Genomic DNA, 17,709 nt, shown 5'->3' on the forward strand with positions numbered 1-17,709 from the left:
AGTGTTGTGTTTGTAGCAAGCAACCTTAAGGGATAAGATAATGTGTTGTTCTGGAACAAAGAGCAGGTTTGCTTACTGCTTGCTATAAAACAGCAGGTTTCCAATCTAAGTGTTCCTTGGCTGTAAGACAAAGTCACTGCATCAACTTGGGCTCTATGCATCACTCCTATGGAACATGGGGATCAAGGGAGAACTGATGCAAAGATGCTGGTGCTTGTGTTGCTTGCTTTGCCATGACTAATAAAGTCTTTTGTCTCTGATTGAGGAGTCTTGTGTCTTCTACTAGCATTCACGAAGCAGTAGCAGCCTTACTTATTAGCTTAGACGTAGGGCAAAATCCCTGACCAGATAGGAGAAAGCTGAATTAACTTACTCCATCATCCTTTTGGGGATGGAATTAATGGACCACCAAAACTGCAATCTGATTCTTGCCAGAAAAGACAGCTATGATTTAATTAATCTAAATCTGAAGCCATTACCTTGGTAGATGTTCCATGAACAAGTGAAATGTTTTTTAGAAGCACATTCAAAAGTTGTGGGAGTGGGGGAGGGATAGTTTACTCAGAGGTATGTATTGTTAGTCCTTTAAATAAGATGAGGGTTTTTGTTTCCCTCCCAGTAGCAGAAAACTTTTAAACTAACATTATTCTGAACATTTGAAATAAAATTTTGCACCTTTGAGCACTTATGTATTTATGTCGTATAAAGTAATTTTGAATCCATTATAAGCAGAATCTTGGCATGATCTATAGACTTCTAGCAAAAGTGGCATTTGGGTCCTAATACCGACCTAATAGTGACCTAATAACTGAGTTGTTGGGCAAATCAGTTATCAAGTGAAAATGTCAAATCTATCCCTTCACAGATACCTGCTTGGGCGTAACTATTTGTATTCAACTGGTAACAGCCTAACTACACTTTTGATCCTATGGGAATAGACAGTCTGGAATGTGGTGATACTGTGTAGCTATCAAATCTGCAGGTGAGAGAAATAATATTTATGAAAATAATCTGAAGAACATGCAGTCCATCTATTTCTCTAAACAGTTATTTCTCAACCTTTTGCTTTTTAAATTGGTCCCTTATGGAGCCTTTTTAGGCATTTTTCTCCTTATCACCTTCCTGCTCCTAGAGAAACTTGAATATCAGAGATAAGTGGTGTATATATTTATGTACTGTGGCCCTTTAGAAGTCTACAAGCTATTTTAAGATCTAAGATTTTCTTGCCTCCTAAGAACAAATAATCATCTGCTTTTGGATGGTATTGCCCATGTTGAGAATTCATGCTCCAAGCACTAGGAAATCTATCCCTGGACTGATAGAATATTTCTCTGCCTACACTCCATTATATTGACTCCTAACAATTGCTTTTTTGCTTAACTGTCCTGTACTTTGGATTAATATGTATATTTAGTAATGCTATAAGAAACAACACCAATAAACTACTGTAAGGCTACAGATAAATTGCTAATTGGAGGCAACATAGCATAGTGATTACAAGTTCTATCTGACTACTTAAATTTAATCTTGACATTACCACTTACTAGCTATGCAACATTGGACCTATTATATATCATCTCTCTAAGTCTCAATTTGCTCATGTGTAAAATGAGAATAATAATAGTACTCACACCACAGGATGATAAGAATTAAGGATAAAACAAACATAAACTGCCTGACCCAGAATAAATGTTCAGCAATATTAGCTCTTAGATATACGTACAGTAATGCAGGGTGCTCTCCACAAATATTCTAAATGGAATGTTTTTTAGCCAGGACCAGTGGCTTATATCTGTAATCTCATTGTTTTAGGAGGCTGACGTGGGAGAATCACTTGATACCAGAAGTTTGAGACCAGCCTGAGCAACATAGTAAGATCCTGTCTCTCCAAAAAAAATTTAAAAAAAAAAGAAAAGCTTAGAACTTAGCCTGGTGTGGTGGGGAGTATATACTGCCTGAAGTCCCAGCTATTCAAGAGGCTGAGTTGGGTGGATTGCTTGAGCCCAGGAGATCGAGGCTACAAGGCTACAGTGAGCCATGATCACACCACTGCACTCCAGCCTGGATAATAGAGCAAGGCCCCATTTCAAATAAAACAAAAAACAAAAAAACAAAAAACAAAAAACAAACAAACAAAAAACAGAAAACAAACAAAAAAACCCCAAAATCAAAAAGAATGTTTTTACTTGTCATACTGAGTATGTTTACACTGGTCATATATAGTTGAGTAATGGATTTTATCTTAGGAACACTAGAAATAGACATTGAGGCTAGTGATATATCAGTTTTCTTTCTTTGTACCATCTGAAAGTTTTAAGTTCAATTTGTCTCCTTCGGTTAGCAAGTATATAGTAATTCATAGCATATATATTTACTCCTGATATCTAATTATGTCCTTACTCTCATTTCCGTTTCTTGTTTACCGCAGATATACAGGCCTGGATTTGAGTCCTTCATTCATTACTCATCAACTGGTTAATCTTGATGGTGTTTTCAAGCCTCCTTAACATCCCACTTACATAAAATAGGGTCAATAGTAGGACCTAATTAATAGGATTGTTTTGAGGAAAGTACACAGTACCTAACAAGTAATAAGAATTCAATACATGCTAGTTACTTTTACTATTTATGTTAGTTTGCCATATTTTAAAAATCTGTGTAAACCACTGTAAATATTTTTTCTGTAAAAAAATGAATAAATAAAATATACTTAGAATGTTGCCATGACAGCAGTGTCTTTTCCACCAGGGTTTGGGGTTTCAGGTATTTTCTCACACTATTACTTAAGCCTTCTTGACTAGGAAAGGAGCAATGAAATTCACTCAGCACCACTCTGGTCATCATTGTAGACTCATCTTCAAGTCCCTAGTTGGGACACTGGCTTATGGTCTGCGGATGAATGAGAATGAGAATTTTACCAGTATGATGACTGCTTTAGTAGGGCAAGCCCTAGAACTAAATTTAGATCTTTAGACACTTTCCTTGAAGGTCAATGAAGCTTTACTCATGATGCTAAGCAAAGTAACTTGTACATCCTCATGCCTGTCTCACATCTGCTAATAAAAATAGTTGTCTTTTTTAGTAGCTGACATCTAGGGCTTGTACTAACATATTTAAAAATCTTCAGCCTAGATGAAAGTTCTAGCTTCTTTATTTCACTTCTGTGGCCTTGAGCAGGTTATTTTATCTCCTAGGTTTCTCTTCCATAAAATGGAGATAATATTCAGACATGCTGTTGAGAAGGAAGTGAACTTATATATAAATATGTAAAGCTTGTGCCATGCCTATTGTAGATACTTTGTCAATGTAAATTTGATTCATTTCCCTTTTCTTGGTAGGGGGATCAGGGTTTTCAGGTTGATTCTCAGGTTAAGAATAGAAAAAGTAAAGCATTTCTTACCTTAAGTCCCTCATACTGCTGATTTAGCCTAGTAAAAATACACCTCAATACAAAGTGCAAGGGCAGAATCCTCTCACCACAATAAGGAATTTCTTGCTTTTCTCTTTTCAGAGGAGTTTGGCTGCGCATGGATGAAATTAATGGGGGTAGATATGAATGGAGGAAGGGGAAGGGGATGTTTAATAGTTTTTCTCCTCCTTTAGTGTTGGTGTCATGGGGAATGCAATTTCTGAGACCCTGTGTGATAGTCATAATTCTAAAATGATTCTCAAGGACCCATTCTTGTATAATTTCTTCCCTTTAACTGTAAGAGGAATGCTTGAATATGAAAGGACATCACTCTGGTTAAGTTACACAGCAAAGATCTTGCAGATGTAATTTGAGATGCTAATGAGTTGACTCTGAGTTAACCAAAAGGGAGATGATTTGGATAGGCCCAACCTAATCACAGGAGCCCCTTAAATCTGGGTCTAGAGGACAAAGACAAAGTTAAAGACTTGAAATATGACAGGATTTGACTTGGCACAACAACTGCAATAGAAAGGGGGCCATATGGTAAGGGTGGCCTCTAGGAGCTGAGAGCAGCCCCACGCTGACAGCTAGCAAAGTAACAAAGACCTCAGTTTTATAACTGCAAGAAGCTGAATTCTGCCAAAAATGAGAATGAATTTGGAAGTCAGTTTTTCTCCAGAGTCTCCAGCCAAGAACTCAGTCTGGTTGACACCATCATTTCAGACTTATGAGACCCTCAGCAGAGAAACCAGTCTTGCCATGTCCAGACTTCTGACCTATGGAAACTGTGAGATAATAAATTTGTGCTGTTTTAACTTGCTGGGTTTGTGGTAATTTATTGCACAGAAACAGAAAACGAATGTGCCCTGGTGCATTATATATTTACTCCTGACAATACAATAGGTTTTCTATTAAATAAATAAATATGGCAAAAAACATAAATAGTAAAAGTAACTAGCATTTATTGAATTCTTATTACTTGTTAGGTACTGTGTACTTTCCTCAAAACAATCCTATTTATTAGGTCCTACTATCGACCCTATTTTATATAAGTGGGATGTTAAGGAGACTTAAGAACTCAACTAAGATTAACCAGTTCATGAGTAATGAATGAAGGACTCAAATCCAGGTCTGTACATCTATGCTAAATAAGAAAGGGAAATGAAAGTAAGCACATAATTAGATATCAGGAGGAAATATATATGCTATGAGTAAATAGTTTTTATCATATTTATTATATTTTTTTAATAGTTTTTCTATTAAAAGAACCATGATATAGTGAGTTTTGCTTGTGCTTTAAGTCTTACCCTCAATTACTAAGCATATAATAACTTACAGAGAAGCCCAAGGCAGCACCTGGGAAGAGCCTGAAACTCGTTCCACTTATTTGAGCAATAGCTTCATCACTGTTAGACATTATCCTCTTGAGCTACCAGCCCTTCAGATTTAGCAACTTTATCCTACACACAGCTTGGGAATGAGGTCATGGTAGCTCCTCACTGGCATGGGCCCTAATTCATGATTCAAACATATCAGGCTTTTCAGCAGTAGTCAGTTCAAAAGTTTGATTCTATATGATTCATAACATGCTCATTTATTTCTTTTGTGCCTCTTAATGTTCTTATTCCTTCATTATTATTATTTGAATCCTCCTAGATTCCGAAGTCCTGGGATGACGAGACCTTTTTCTTCCTTTTGATCTTCTACAGTACTTATTATTGTTTGCAAACTAGATAGTCAAAGATTGATTAAAAGAACCATGATATAATAAGTTTTGCTTGTGCATTAAGTCCTGCTCTCAATTAGTAAGAATTTTCTGATCTAGCATTCACCTGAAAGATAGAAAGGAGATGGAATCTTATTAATAATAAACCACCAGAACAGAGTCAAATGATGCAATAAGAGTGGAAGCTCTTCTTTCTGGCAGAGAAGAAGAAGTCCATATGCTCAGAACTGTCAAGCAGTGAGAGCAGAAATGGGTTACGGTAGTTATCAAGGAATTAATTCACATACTCTCTATGAAACAACTGAGCCACTAATGTCTTGGCACCCCAGACACACTTCCCCATGTGAATCATAGCCATTTCTATCCTGTGATACAAGCAGAGAGCTGCCATTAAGGAAATGCAACAGTTTGCCAGAGGAGAACTAGAAATACAGGTGCTGATACATGAAAAAGTAGAGCAGAGACTAATGTAAAGCGTCCAACAGACAAGATATTTTAAAAGGAAGGCAGATCTGACCAAGATGGGAAAACGATAATATGTTCCCAGAGTAATGGATGACATCACACACCAGAGTAAGTCCATCCATATTGGCTGGACCCTAAACCAACTGGCTGGATCCTTTTGATACATACTAAAACCAGTCATGCTACAATGCACACTTTACCCATGTAGACAAAGCCTGCAGTCATCCCACTATTTCAAGGGAGAATAATAGAAAAACAGACCACAAGTTGCAGAGGCAAACCACATCAGTGACTTGCTAATGTAAGTTCAACTGATATTAGGTTCCAAACTGGAAGCCAGCCATGGTGGTTCATATCTGTAATCCAAGCACTTTGGGGGGCCAAGGCAGGAGGATCGCTTGAGTGCGCATGAGTTCAAGACCAGCCTGGGCAACATAGCAAGACCCCGTCTATAAAAGTTTTGGGGTTTTGTTCTTGTTTTTGTTTTTAAATTAGTCAGGTATGGCGGCACACACTTGTAGTCCTAACTACTTGGGAAGCTGAGATGGAATGATCACTTGGGCCCAGGAGTTTGAGGCTGCAGGGAGCTATGATCAGTCCACTGTACCGCAGCCTGGGTGACATTCCAGCTTGTCTCTAAAAATTAAAATAAAAAACTCTTCTACACCATGTACTGTGTGCTATTCATTGTAAGTGAATACTAAAAGATGGGAGCTATTTGTGAATTTTGGAACTAAGAAGGCCTAACAGATGCAGATGGAGTCACAGTATGAGCTCAAGTACAAAGATGGAAAGAGCATGGCGCATTGGAGACAGACTCATCCACTATATCCAAATTACTTAGTGGTTCATGAACAACTGTGAGTGGATAATCAAGAATCACCAGATACATGCGTAGAAGCAGCAACAAGGGGCCTTATAAAAAGAAACTTGATTCTGGAAAGAAATAGGTAATTCAGGAAGAAAACTTAAACATGATCATTTTGGTATTCTCAGAGAGATCTAAGAAGCCATTATATCCAGAATTGAGTAAGATAAAATAACTAGAACTGGTCCTTAGAAATGCGTATGATTGTCAAAATAAAATACTGGATAGGATAACTGAATAACAACTTGGACACCAATTGTTAAAGTTGGTGATACAAAATATTCATAAATATCTCTCTACATATATATAGAACTTAAAGAAAAAGACAAAAAAAATTTTTAAATGGGTGAAAATATTGAGCTACGAATAATATTTATTAAAATATATCAATCAAAGTGTTCACAAAAAAAGTAAAACACATTATTGAAGATGCAACAGGAAAATTTCTTTGGGCAGAGTAAAGATTCACATCTCCAGATTTGAAAGGAGCTGTAAAGTATCTGTTTATTTCTTTACTCAACAATTATTTGAGCTTAGTATTATTCAGAATTTTGTGGTTATCAAAGTATCAAAAAGGGCTGGGTGCAGTGGTTCCCACCTGTAATCCCAGCCCATTGGGAGGTCAAGGCGGGCAGATCATGAGGTGAAGAGATCAAGGCCATTCAGATCAACATAGTGAAACCCCGTCTCTACTAAAAATTCAAAACTTAGCCAGCATGGTGGTGCGCACCTGTAGTCGCATGCAGCTACTCGGGAGGCTGAGGCAGGAGAATCACTTGAACCCTGGAGGCGGAGGTTGCAGTGAGCTGAGATTGCACCACTGCACCCCAGCCTGGTGACTTCATGACAGAAGGAGACTCCATCTCAAAAAAAAAAAAAAAGAAAAAGAAAAAAAGGAAAAGGAATTGTGTGAAAAATACATGATAGGCAGTGTTTTAAAATACCCCCCAGGAATCCCACCCACTGTGTACATGCCCTATGGCATCTCTTCTTCTTAAATATAGGGAGAGACCCCTGATTCTGATAGATGTCATTCCCATACTAGGTTACGTTATGTGGCAAAGATGAGGAATGTTTTCAGATAGAATTAATGTCCCCAGACAGTTGACTTTTAGTTAATCGAAAGGGAGATTATTCTAGGTATGCCTGACCTCATCAAGCAAGTCCTTTAAAAAGGCTCCCTGGACTAGAGACAGGAAGAAGAGATTCTCTTTTTATGGCTGTCTTTGAAAAAGCAAGCTTCCATAAATTCTACAGCTTCAAGGAAGTGAATTCTGCCAGAAACGTGAGGAAGTGCGGAAGTCGACGCTTCCCTAGCCAGTTGAGAATGTAGCTTAGTAAACACCTTGATTTTAACCTTGAGAGACTCTGTGCTGTGGATTCAGCTGGCCTTTCCTGGACTTCTGACCTTCACAAACTGTGCTATAATAAATGAGTATTATTTTAAAGTTACATTTGTGGTAATTTGTTAAGCTGCAGTAGAAATCTAATGTATCTACATAAATTATGGTGAAACTTCAGAACACTGTGTGTAAAAAAATTTCTTACAGCTTTCAAATAAAATTTTAAAAGTTATAAAACTCAAAATAACTTTAAACTTTTCATTAACACCACCATATTCTAGAAAACAATGCAACAACTCTCTCCATGTTCTGACAGAAAATGATTTGGAGCCAAACAATTAATAAAGTCAGAGTGAAATAAAGACATTTTCTGACATATAGACTTTGGAAGTTCACTGTCCATATGGCATGATTCTGAGAAAGTGATAGAATATTTTTTAAAGAATGAATTTGACTTTCACTCTTAAGATAATCTCCTTGCAGGGGTACATATGAATATGTGCCAGATATCTCACTTGGATCTGGATGACATATTTGCAATATCTTAGTATTTTAAATGCTGTTTATTGTTTTTTACATTTTTTACTGAGGTAGAATATATGTGGTCAAATGAGTATCAAGTTCACTAATCTTTAGGAGGTTTGATCAAGTTTTAAAGATGTATACACCTAAGTAAACACTACTAAGATGAAAATATATAACATTTCCAGCACCCAAAAGTAGTCTTTATGCTCCTTTCTAGTCATACCCTTCCATTCTCAAAATAGTAATCACCATTCACACTTCTTTCTTCATTCATTAGTTTTGCCAGTTCTTAAACTTCATCCAAATGTAATCCAATGGTGTGTATTATTTTGTGTCTAATTTCTGCCATGGTGAGAGTCATCCTTGTCATTGTGTTTACCAGTTGTTCATTCTCTTTTCATTGCTGTGTAGTATTTCTTTACATGCTATAATTTAGCCATTTTTGTTGTTGGACATTGGACTTGGTTTTGGTTCTTGGTTGTCATAAATGAGTCTGTTATGTACATCTTTCCACAATATTTTGGTGGATGTGTGCACTCATTTGTGGATGGGAAAATACCTAGGAATGGGATTGCTAGGACATAGGGTAGTAGATATTTTTATTGTTTTTAACATTTACACTCAATTTACAGAGGAAATATTGAAGGCTTATGTATAGTTATAAGCTAATAAAAATAATAAAATTATTGCCAATTTGAAAGCAATGTTAAGACTGAGCAATAAGATCTATAGGGAAAGAAATAAAATTTCAGTTTATTTCTTTACATCCACTAAGCTGTGATTAGGGTAAACTCTCAAAAACCTTATTCTGATCATGATTTGATCAGAATTCAGTGACTTTTCCTCGATCTTAAGATAAAGGCGAAACTCCTTTATAAACGCTGCAAAGTTCCAAATGGCCCGTCGATATTTATCTTTTCTTTTTTATGTCTCTGCAGTTCTTGACTTTCTCCACTTGAGTCCCACTGACACTCATCATTACTTCTCCGCCACAGGGTCTTTACACAAGCTGTTCCTCTGCTTAGAAAGCTTTTGTTACAATTTTCCACATAGTTAAATCCTACTCATTGGTCAGATTTCTTATCAAGGGTGGTCTCTTCTGAGAAACTATCCCTGACCTCCTTAATATAAATTCTCATGACTTATCTCATAATGATTTTATTTTGGGCCATACTTATAATTTATTTTGTTTTGTTATTATTGATCACCCTTTTCATTAAGTGGTGATTTTCACTATGGCAGGATTTATGTCTGTTTTTACTCATTTTATTGCTAGAATCCAGTGCAGCATTTGATCCATGTGGACACTCAATATTATTGAGCAGAAGAAAGAATCTTGTATGATTTTCAATGTTGAAATCTCAAAATTGAAGGAGTAGTATCATTTAAAATTATGAAGGCAACCACTTGAAAAACTGAAAATAGTGTAAATCAGAATGAAAATAGTAGAAGACTCTAGTAAGGGAACTAAATTTCTCTTCTTTGTAGAATAGAGTCTGTATAAGCTATCTAAAGCCCAGTACTTATAGTGACAAACACTAGAACTAAAATTAGAAATATTTAAATGTAATTGTCTCTGGGAAATGAGACTGAGGCTGAGGAATGGAGACTGGGAAGGTGAATTTCTAAGTTTTACCCTTATTTTTAACTTATTTTGTTACATTTATTATAATATATATCAGAAAGATGAAACTCAAGGTCACAATACACGCCCAGCTTTAGAAAACTTTGGAAGACTGGGAGACCTAATTTGCATATCTGCCCCTGTGCCACAGATTGGGCATAAGGTATGGCACATGTAAATAGTTATTTGAGATTGCTGACAAAATTACTGGATATATGATAAGCTCAAGGCTTTTGGGATAAAGTTATGCCAATGGGAGCCACAAACTCATTTGAAGACTATCAACGGTAACAATATATTTTGGGAACTGACTTGTAAAAGGTTGAAGTTCACTGGAATTAGTTCAAGCAGTCAGGGATTAGTACAAAATTTTAACATCCTGGGTGGTTTCTGCATTTGCTCCCACTTTAGTCACAGCACAGGTGGTAGCAATACCAAACCAAATTGATCACATACAATGACAGAGTATGATAGAGGGGAACAAAATGTTAATCACTATATAGGTTTCAGATATAAGATCTCAAGAGCTGAACTGGAGCAAATATTTCTAACCTAACTGATGAATTCAAGCTAAGGATTAGTACTATCAGGAGAAAATTTAGTAGTAGGATGTGGGGACTTGGGGTCAGGATGATCCACATTAATTCTGTACTCCCTCGGTGACTCTGTTTAGAAACCAGGACCTTGTCTTCTGGGCTGTATCACTGAACATTTCCAGTATGTAGCCTGTCCTCCAAGTTCCAGCACAAAGCTAATTCCTTTTTTGAAGCCTTTCTGTTGCCCATAGCCAGAAACAGTTCCTCTCTCCCTTATCTCCCGCAGCATTTTTCCAACTTTCTTATGGCATTCAGCACTTTATACTATGTATTCTGGTTACGTATGTGCATCCCTTACTTCTTCCATTAATCTGAGAGCTCATAAAAATTATGTCATTTGCATTCACCACAGGGCCTGGCCATGGACTTGCATATCATTGCTGAGAGAAGTCTCAATAGCAGCTTAAGTACTATTGAGGACCTCAAGATGACAAATTTTCTCCATCTCTTCTAAGGCTGAATTGTCATATGCAATGTGCTTTATGACTATGCTGGTGAGGCTGGTAAGTGTCACAGAATTTAGAATTTGTGCTAATCTATATATGCTCTAAACATATACTATAATTTCCATTGTATTATTTAAGGAAGTGGAGAAGGTTTTTGTCAGTGTTAACAAGCACTGGGTATCTTCCTATATCAAATATATGTTAAAAAAGCAGAGGTTGGTTTTCATTAATAAGAACTGAGAAGATATTTGAATGTTTGTAATAATTACAATGATTTTTGCAAGCTGTATAGCTTAAGCTAATTTCTAATATTACATCACTTAAATTCTCATAAAAGTTATAATATTCTCCTACAAAGACAAACTAACACTCTACATATTCATTGTCTACAAACCTAAAATAGTAATGAAAATGTCTTAGAGAGGAAATAGAGACAAAATTCATGCTACATTCAAAGCAAAAAATTTTTTGTGATTTTAAGTATGTGCAAAGAGATTCTTAGCAGCCTGTACACTGAAGTTGTGATTTCTAAGTTCCAAGGAATTCCTTTTCTTATTTTCTCCCAAGGCTATCTTTTTTTTTTTGTATTATTATGGATTAGATTTGTTTGGAACATAAAAAACAGAATTGATCTTCCCTCTTTGAATAATGCAGAAGACAATATATGTAGGAAACTTTTTCCAAAGCATGTCTGAGTATATACCTTTGAATTTTACTTGAAAACATGTCATTCCATTCAAAACTCTGAATTAAGATGCACTATTTTTTGCTGAAGGCTATTTTAAATTAGGCTAATAAATTGCTACTCTCTGCCTTGTGTGATAATGCATTACATTATCTACTGATGTACATGTATTGTTTGACTCTAATGGTGTGGAAATTAAATGTTAGACATGGGCCAGATGTTCCTATAGATGAATATGAAGTATGACTCTGGCATAGTTATGTCTCATCAGAACAGAGAGGAAGAATGCAATAACCAAACAACAATCATAACCACCCAAGAATGCCCTCTGATATTGGTCTCCAGTAAGAACTAACAATCATGCAAGCCTAGATCCTTAGTCCCTACCTTTGAGGAGTGTTCTAAATGTCAGCAGTATTTGCACCTGTTCATGAGGAAAGTGATGTCATTTCCTAAAATACAGAATAAAATAAAGTTGTTAATATACTACTATTTGGAGGGGTGTCCAGAGACAGTAAATATATGTCATCTTTATTTGGCAAACAGGAGCAGCTTGATTTGGACCTCCACAGGACCATGAGATTCCACGGGTCATTCCTCTGCTCTGAGCAGTTCACAGCAGGGTGGGAGGAATATGTGACTTGGGGGAAGGGAAATGGCAAACAAATGGGCCTTATGGTGAATTTTAATGAAGATTCCCTGCTGGCTTTAGCCCCATTGGGAAAAAGAAAGAAAGAAAAAGAAACCCATAATCTCCTATTTGAGGTTAAGTTACAAATGGGATAATAATTCAAATAGTAGCAACATCTTACAAGAATGAGGTGGGGTTAGGAGGGTATATAGGATGTTTGCTGCTGCTGCTGTTTCTACTAGCGCTAACTAGATTACTAATGATAAGTAGCTATGTCTTTGAAAATAATCAGAGAGACGGTGATAGAAGACTAATACATTGCATCATCATCCACTCAGTGAGAAATGGCTTTTGCAGATTTGTGCTGATGGATCTAATGTGTGGACTTCTGGAGGCTTTGAGGTGGATATACTTCAGTTGTGGATAAAGAGGTGAAGAAGGACATCTATGGTGATGCTCAGTAATATCTGCGAAGAACTGTGGAGACAGACAAATAGTCAAAGGCGAGGTCAGTGCTTGCAAGTATCTTCTTTTTAAAGAGTTGCCTAATACCAAGAGGAATATCATGGGGAAAATGCAACATGAAGAAAGAGGATAATTTATCCCTGCAAGAGTTTTTTCAGCTGCAAGTGTTGCTATCAATTTTTTCCCTCTCTAGTGGTTCATTTGAAATATGGGATAGTGAGGGATTCATTGCTTTGTGCATTGGAGGTTTGTTTGTGTGCTCCTTTTCATTAACAGCCATATTTCCTTTCCAATTTATGTGAATTCTTTTTTTTCTTTCTTTGGCATTGTTACTGATTTTTAGCCCAAATAAACACTGATTTCTCAGGAGTAACCTAATTTCTACCTTTTTCTTTTTCTTTCATTTCCATATTATGTCACTTTCTAAAAACAAAAAACTGGTGTCTTGAAAATCTTTTCCTTATTAATCATAAAGGTAAAGTAAAGTTTCTCTCTAATGTGAGCTTTGCACTCAGATGAATGCTACACCTTCTGGATCTCTCTCTCAAGCTATCTGTAAGCAGAAACCTATTGCTTTTCCATTTAAAAGTATGATTGATTACATATTTAATTTGTTCCTGGTGTCATCAGTTCCAGGCAAATTAAAAGTGTGTATTCCTGCCTGCCAGGTTAATGGAGGCACTGGAAATAACTTTCTAGAACCCTCATCTTTTGGAGAAAATTGCTTTCATTCTCCTTAGCTCTGGAAGTTTCCTTTTCTTATCATCTAATCAAATCCACTGTCTTATCATCTAATCAAATCCAAAATAATAGAAGTAGATTATTTGCAGAATTTCCCTTGATAGGCTGATGTTGGCATTTTTTGTGCCTGGTTATTTAGCCAAATTTAAAAAATGGATATTTTTTGTGTTTAGCTCAAACTCCGTCTTGCTCTTGGATTGGTCATTTCTTTCTAGACTCACACTTCTTTAGCACTGGCACAGTAAGTGGATGGTGGGCCCAGGACAAAAGGCAAAAGGAGGCCACTTTGCCCAGCATTTGCCTCCTCAAGAAGAGTCACTGGCAGAATCTACACTAATTCACTAGTTATTTTATTGGGGTTGAAGGCTGAAGCCCTAATTCCCCTTGTGCTCTAGACAATTACTTCCTTTGAGGTCCTGAAGGAGATGACCATGGCAGGATAGGATGGGAACCCAGGATCCTGAGTGATGTTCAGATATTAAGTATTGTATAGCTAGAGTAGTATTTAAGTAAAGAACATAAATTGGAGAGTTAGGCTCAAAATGGAGTCATGTCGTTATCACTTACTAAAGTTGGTGGTAAAGTTGTTGATACTCATTCAACCTGTTTTCTCGTCTGTCCAATATATGTGATTATAGTTACTACTTTATAGCACTGGTGTACTAAATGAGATACTACATATAAAAATGTTCTGCTGAGGGCCCAGTACAAGGTATACCCTCAATACATATTATCTGCTATTAGAACATTAACAATAATCATAATACCATTAGTGAAAGTTAGAAAGAAGGATTAATTTTAAAAATTCAGTCAGACACTTTGGCTGTTTGGGACAGTCAGATAAAATCAAGCACTGACAAACTCCCTCTTCTACTTTATTTTCCATGTCAGATTTATCATGACCCCTGTGAAACAGGCACCACACGTTTTATTAGGTGATCATGACCACTCAATATTTACTTTGGGTTTAGTTGGAACAGACTTAATATTTTTGGAAAGTAAATTTTTAGTTTTCAACCCACTGTAACTGCTCAGTACCTATCAGTTAAATCAATAAAACTAATCAGGTATGTAATCTAATCATATAGAGGCTGCACGATAAATATAAGCATTTTTCCTAAATCCAACAAATCTTGGTATATTCCAATCTTGCAATGTAATTGGGAAAATGAGGGTAACATATGAGAAAATGTGAGCGCAAAAATAAAAACTATACGATGTACAAAAACTTTGCCTTTGAAACTATTTTGGGACGTACCTTTCCACTTACGTCTTGGTTTTTTTTGTTGTTGTTACTGTTTTTCTATGAGAATTCTGGACCTGTTATAATTGCTTACTTTCTTACCAAACACCGCTTGCTTAGATTTGCGCAGAAATTATTATATTTGAAGTCTGTCTTTATGTCAACCCAAAATATAAAACTTCCATTTGACCTGTGGCATCACTATTATTTTAAGGACTTAGGTTTGGCAGCTCGCCCATAATTTTTCTAACTTTTGACCTTGGCCTCCATTTTTAGCTTTGCTATTCTTAATTTCACACTGACAATTCCAAAAGACATTGCCCAACATATTGATATTGGCATGGCATTTATGTTATGTTTTACAGTTTATCAAGGGTTCTCCCATGTAATCAGTTTAGTTAAATGTATGATAAGGCACTAAATTATGTAGTGTATAAAGGGAAAGAGTTTTAAGAGTGCAGATAAAACAAATCAGTAAATGATGGAGTAGGGAAGACTTCATTTTTTTTTTTTATTTTTTATTTTTTTGAGACAGAGTTTCGCTCTTGTTGCCCAGGCTGGAGTGCAATGGCACAATCTCTGGTTCACCGCAACCTCCACTTCCTGGGTTCAAGCGATTCTCCTGCCTCAGCCTCCCGAGCAGCTGGGATTACAGGCCACCAAACCCAGCTAATTTTGTATTTTTAGTAGAGGCGGGGTTTCTTCATGTTGGTCAGTGTGGTCTCGAACTCCCAACCTTAGGTGATCTGCCTGCCTTGGCCTCCCAAAGTGCTGGGATTACAGGCATGAGCCACAGCGCCCGGCCTGAGTAGGGAAGACTTTATAAAATGGGGAGAATTGAACTGGGCATTGAAAGTGGGGTAAAATAGTGTTTATATTTTATAACACCTAACTTTATTTTACTTTTAGTTTTTCTATAACATATGAACATGTGCTCCTTATATAACATTCAAAGAAGACAAAGTATAGAGTCCTCCCTTAAAAATCTTCCCAATACTGTACTCTTCTTCAGAAGTAGCAACTGTTAAGAGTTCAATATACATCACTTTAGTTCTTATGCATTTTCACACATAAATGTGTACATGGATAAGCAAACATTTTAAATAGCTAGGACTATATTCTATTTTAACCTACAACTTTGTTCTCTCCATTGGCAATATAACTTGATAATTTTTTTCTTATGCATTTTTGCATACCATAATTATTTTTCAGGTACCATAAAATTTACTCTTATGTTAAACCACTCAGTGGGTTTTAGTAAATTCACAAAGTTGTGCAGCCGTCAATAATACTAATTACAGAACATTGTCATCACCCAAAAAGAAACAAAGAAACTCCTTATTTATTATTCTTCCCTTCCCCAAACCTCAGGCAAGCACTAATCTAATTTGTGTGTATAAGAATTTGCCTGCTATTGACATTTTACATGAGTAGAATCTGTGGTCTTTTGCATCCGCCTTTTCTCACATAGCATGTGTTCAAGGTCTACCCATGTTGTAGCATATATCAGTAATTCATTCATTTTTATGGCTGAATAATGCACCACTGTGTATATATAACAAATTTTGTTTATCCATTTACCAATCAATGGACATTTGTGTTGTCTCTACTTTTTAGCTATTATGAATAATGCTGCTATGACTATTCATGTACAAGTGTTTATAAGGATATGTTTTATGTACATATGTTTTCATCTCTCTTGCATATGTGCCTAGGATTTGAATTGTTGGGTCACATTGTAGCACCTGGTTTCAGGCATGGTAACACTAGCTTTAAGAAACTGTCATACTGTTTTTCAATGTGGAGACACCATTTTACAATCACATCAGATATATTGGAAGATAACCACACATCCTTGTTGTTGTCTGTTTTTCTGATAATAGCCTCTAGTGGGGGTGAAGTGGCACCTCATTGTGGTTTGGGTTTAATGATGTTGAGCATCTTTTCATGTGCTTATGGGAATGTGTCTATCATCATTGGAAAAATGTCTATTCACACCTTTCATCTGTTTTCTCGTTGAGTTGTAAGAGTTCTTTATATATTCTGGATACTTGACCCTTATCTGTTATACAACTTGCGAAGAGGTTGTCTTTTCATTTTCTTGGTAATGTCCTTTGATGTACACTTTTACATTTGTTTAATGAAATCTAACATTTATTTTTTGTTATTACTTGTACTTTTGATATTATATGTAAGAAACCATTGTCTAACCCAAGGTCATGAAGATTTATGCATATCTTTTCTCATAAGAGTTTAGAGTCTAAGCTATTGTTTTTAGGTTTTTCATCCATTCTGATTTAACTTTGGCAGAAGGCGTGAGATAATTTTAGAATCAGCTTGCAACTTTCTGGAAATAAATCAGCTGAGATTTTGATAAGAATTGTGTTGAATGTGTAGATCAATTTGAGTATTGCCATCTTAACAATATTCTTTCATTCTATGAACATAGGGTTTTTAAAATTTATTTAGTCTTTGTTAGTTTGCTACTTTCAATGATGTTTTATAGTATTTGGTACATAAGTCTTACACTTCTTACACTTTAAAAATTATATTAATATATTATCTTTGACACCATTGTAAATGAAAGTTTTCTTAATTTTATTTTCAGATTGTTCATTATCAGTGTATAGAAATACAATTGGCTTTGGTATGTTAATTTTGTATACTGCACCCTTGTAGAACTTGTTTTTAGCTGTTTTTTGTTTTGTTTTTGTGAAATCCTTGAGATTTTTGTATAGAAAAAAAAATGTCAGAGAGATTGTTTTACTCTTTTCTTTCTTATCTATATATCGTGTGTTTTATATTCTTGCTTAAATGCCCTGGCTAGTACCTCACTTACAATATTAGATAAAAGCAGCAAGAACAGACATCCTTGTTTTGCTCCTAACCATAGGGAGCATTTAGGTTTATCATAAATACGCTTTATCAGATTAAGTTCT

The 17,709-nt window shown here is 35.9% G+C and overlaps 2 long non-coding RNA genes across 2 annotated transcripts in view; one reads left to right on the top strand and one right to left on the bottom strand.

Moving 5' to 3' along the window:
• The window catches only part of LOC105482505 (uncharacterized), a 170,746-nt gene that overhangs the window by 80,478 nt on the left and 72,559 nt on the right, over positions 1–17,709 (top strand). The window contains exons 8-10 of the long non-coding RNA XR_011624003.1: positions 866–982; positions 10,912–11,053; positions 12,614–12,824. This is a non-coding gene — a long non-coding RNA (uncharacterized lncRNA). The remainder of the gene's footprint in view (positions 1–865; positions 983–10,911; positions 11,054–12,613; positions 12,825–17,709) is intronic.
• Positions 1–17,709, bottom strand: part of LOC105482507 (uncharacterized) — a 166,039-nt gene that overhangs the window by 36,558 nt on the left and 111,772 nt on the right. The window lies entirely within an intron of this gene.

This window comes from Macaca nemestrina, chromosome 5 (assembly GCF_043159975.1).
Source record: "Macaca nemestrina isolate mMacNem1 chromosome 5, mMacNem.hap1, whole genome shotgun sequence".
Classification (NCBI taxonomy): Eukaryota; Metazoa; Chordata; class Mammalia; order Primates; family Cercopithecidae; genus Macaca; species Macaca nemestrina.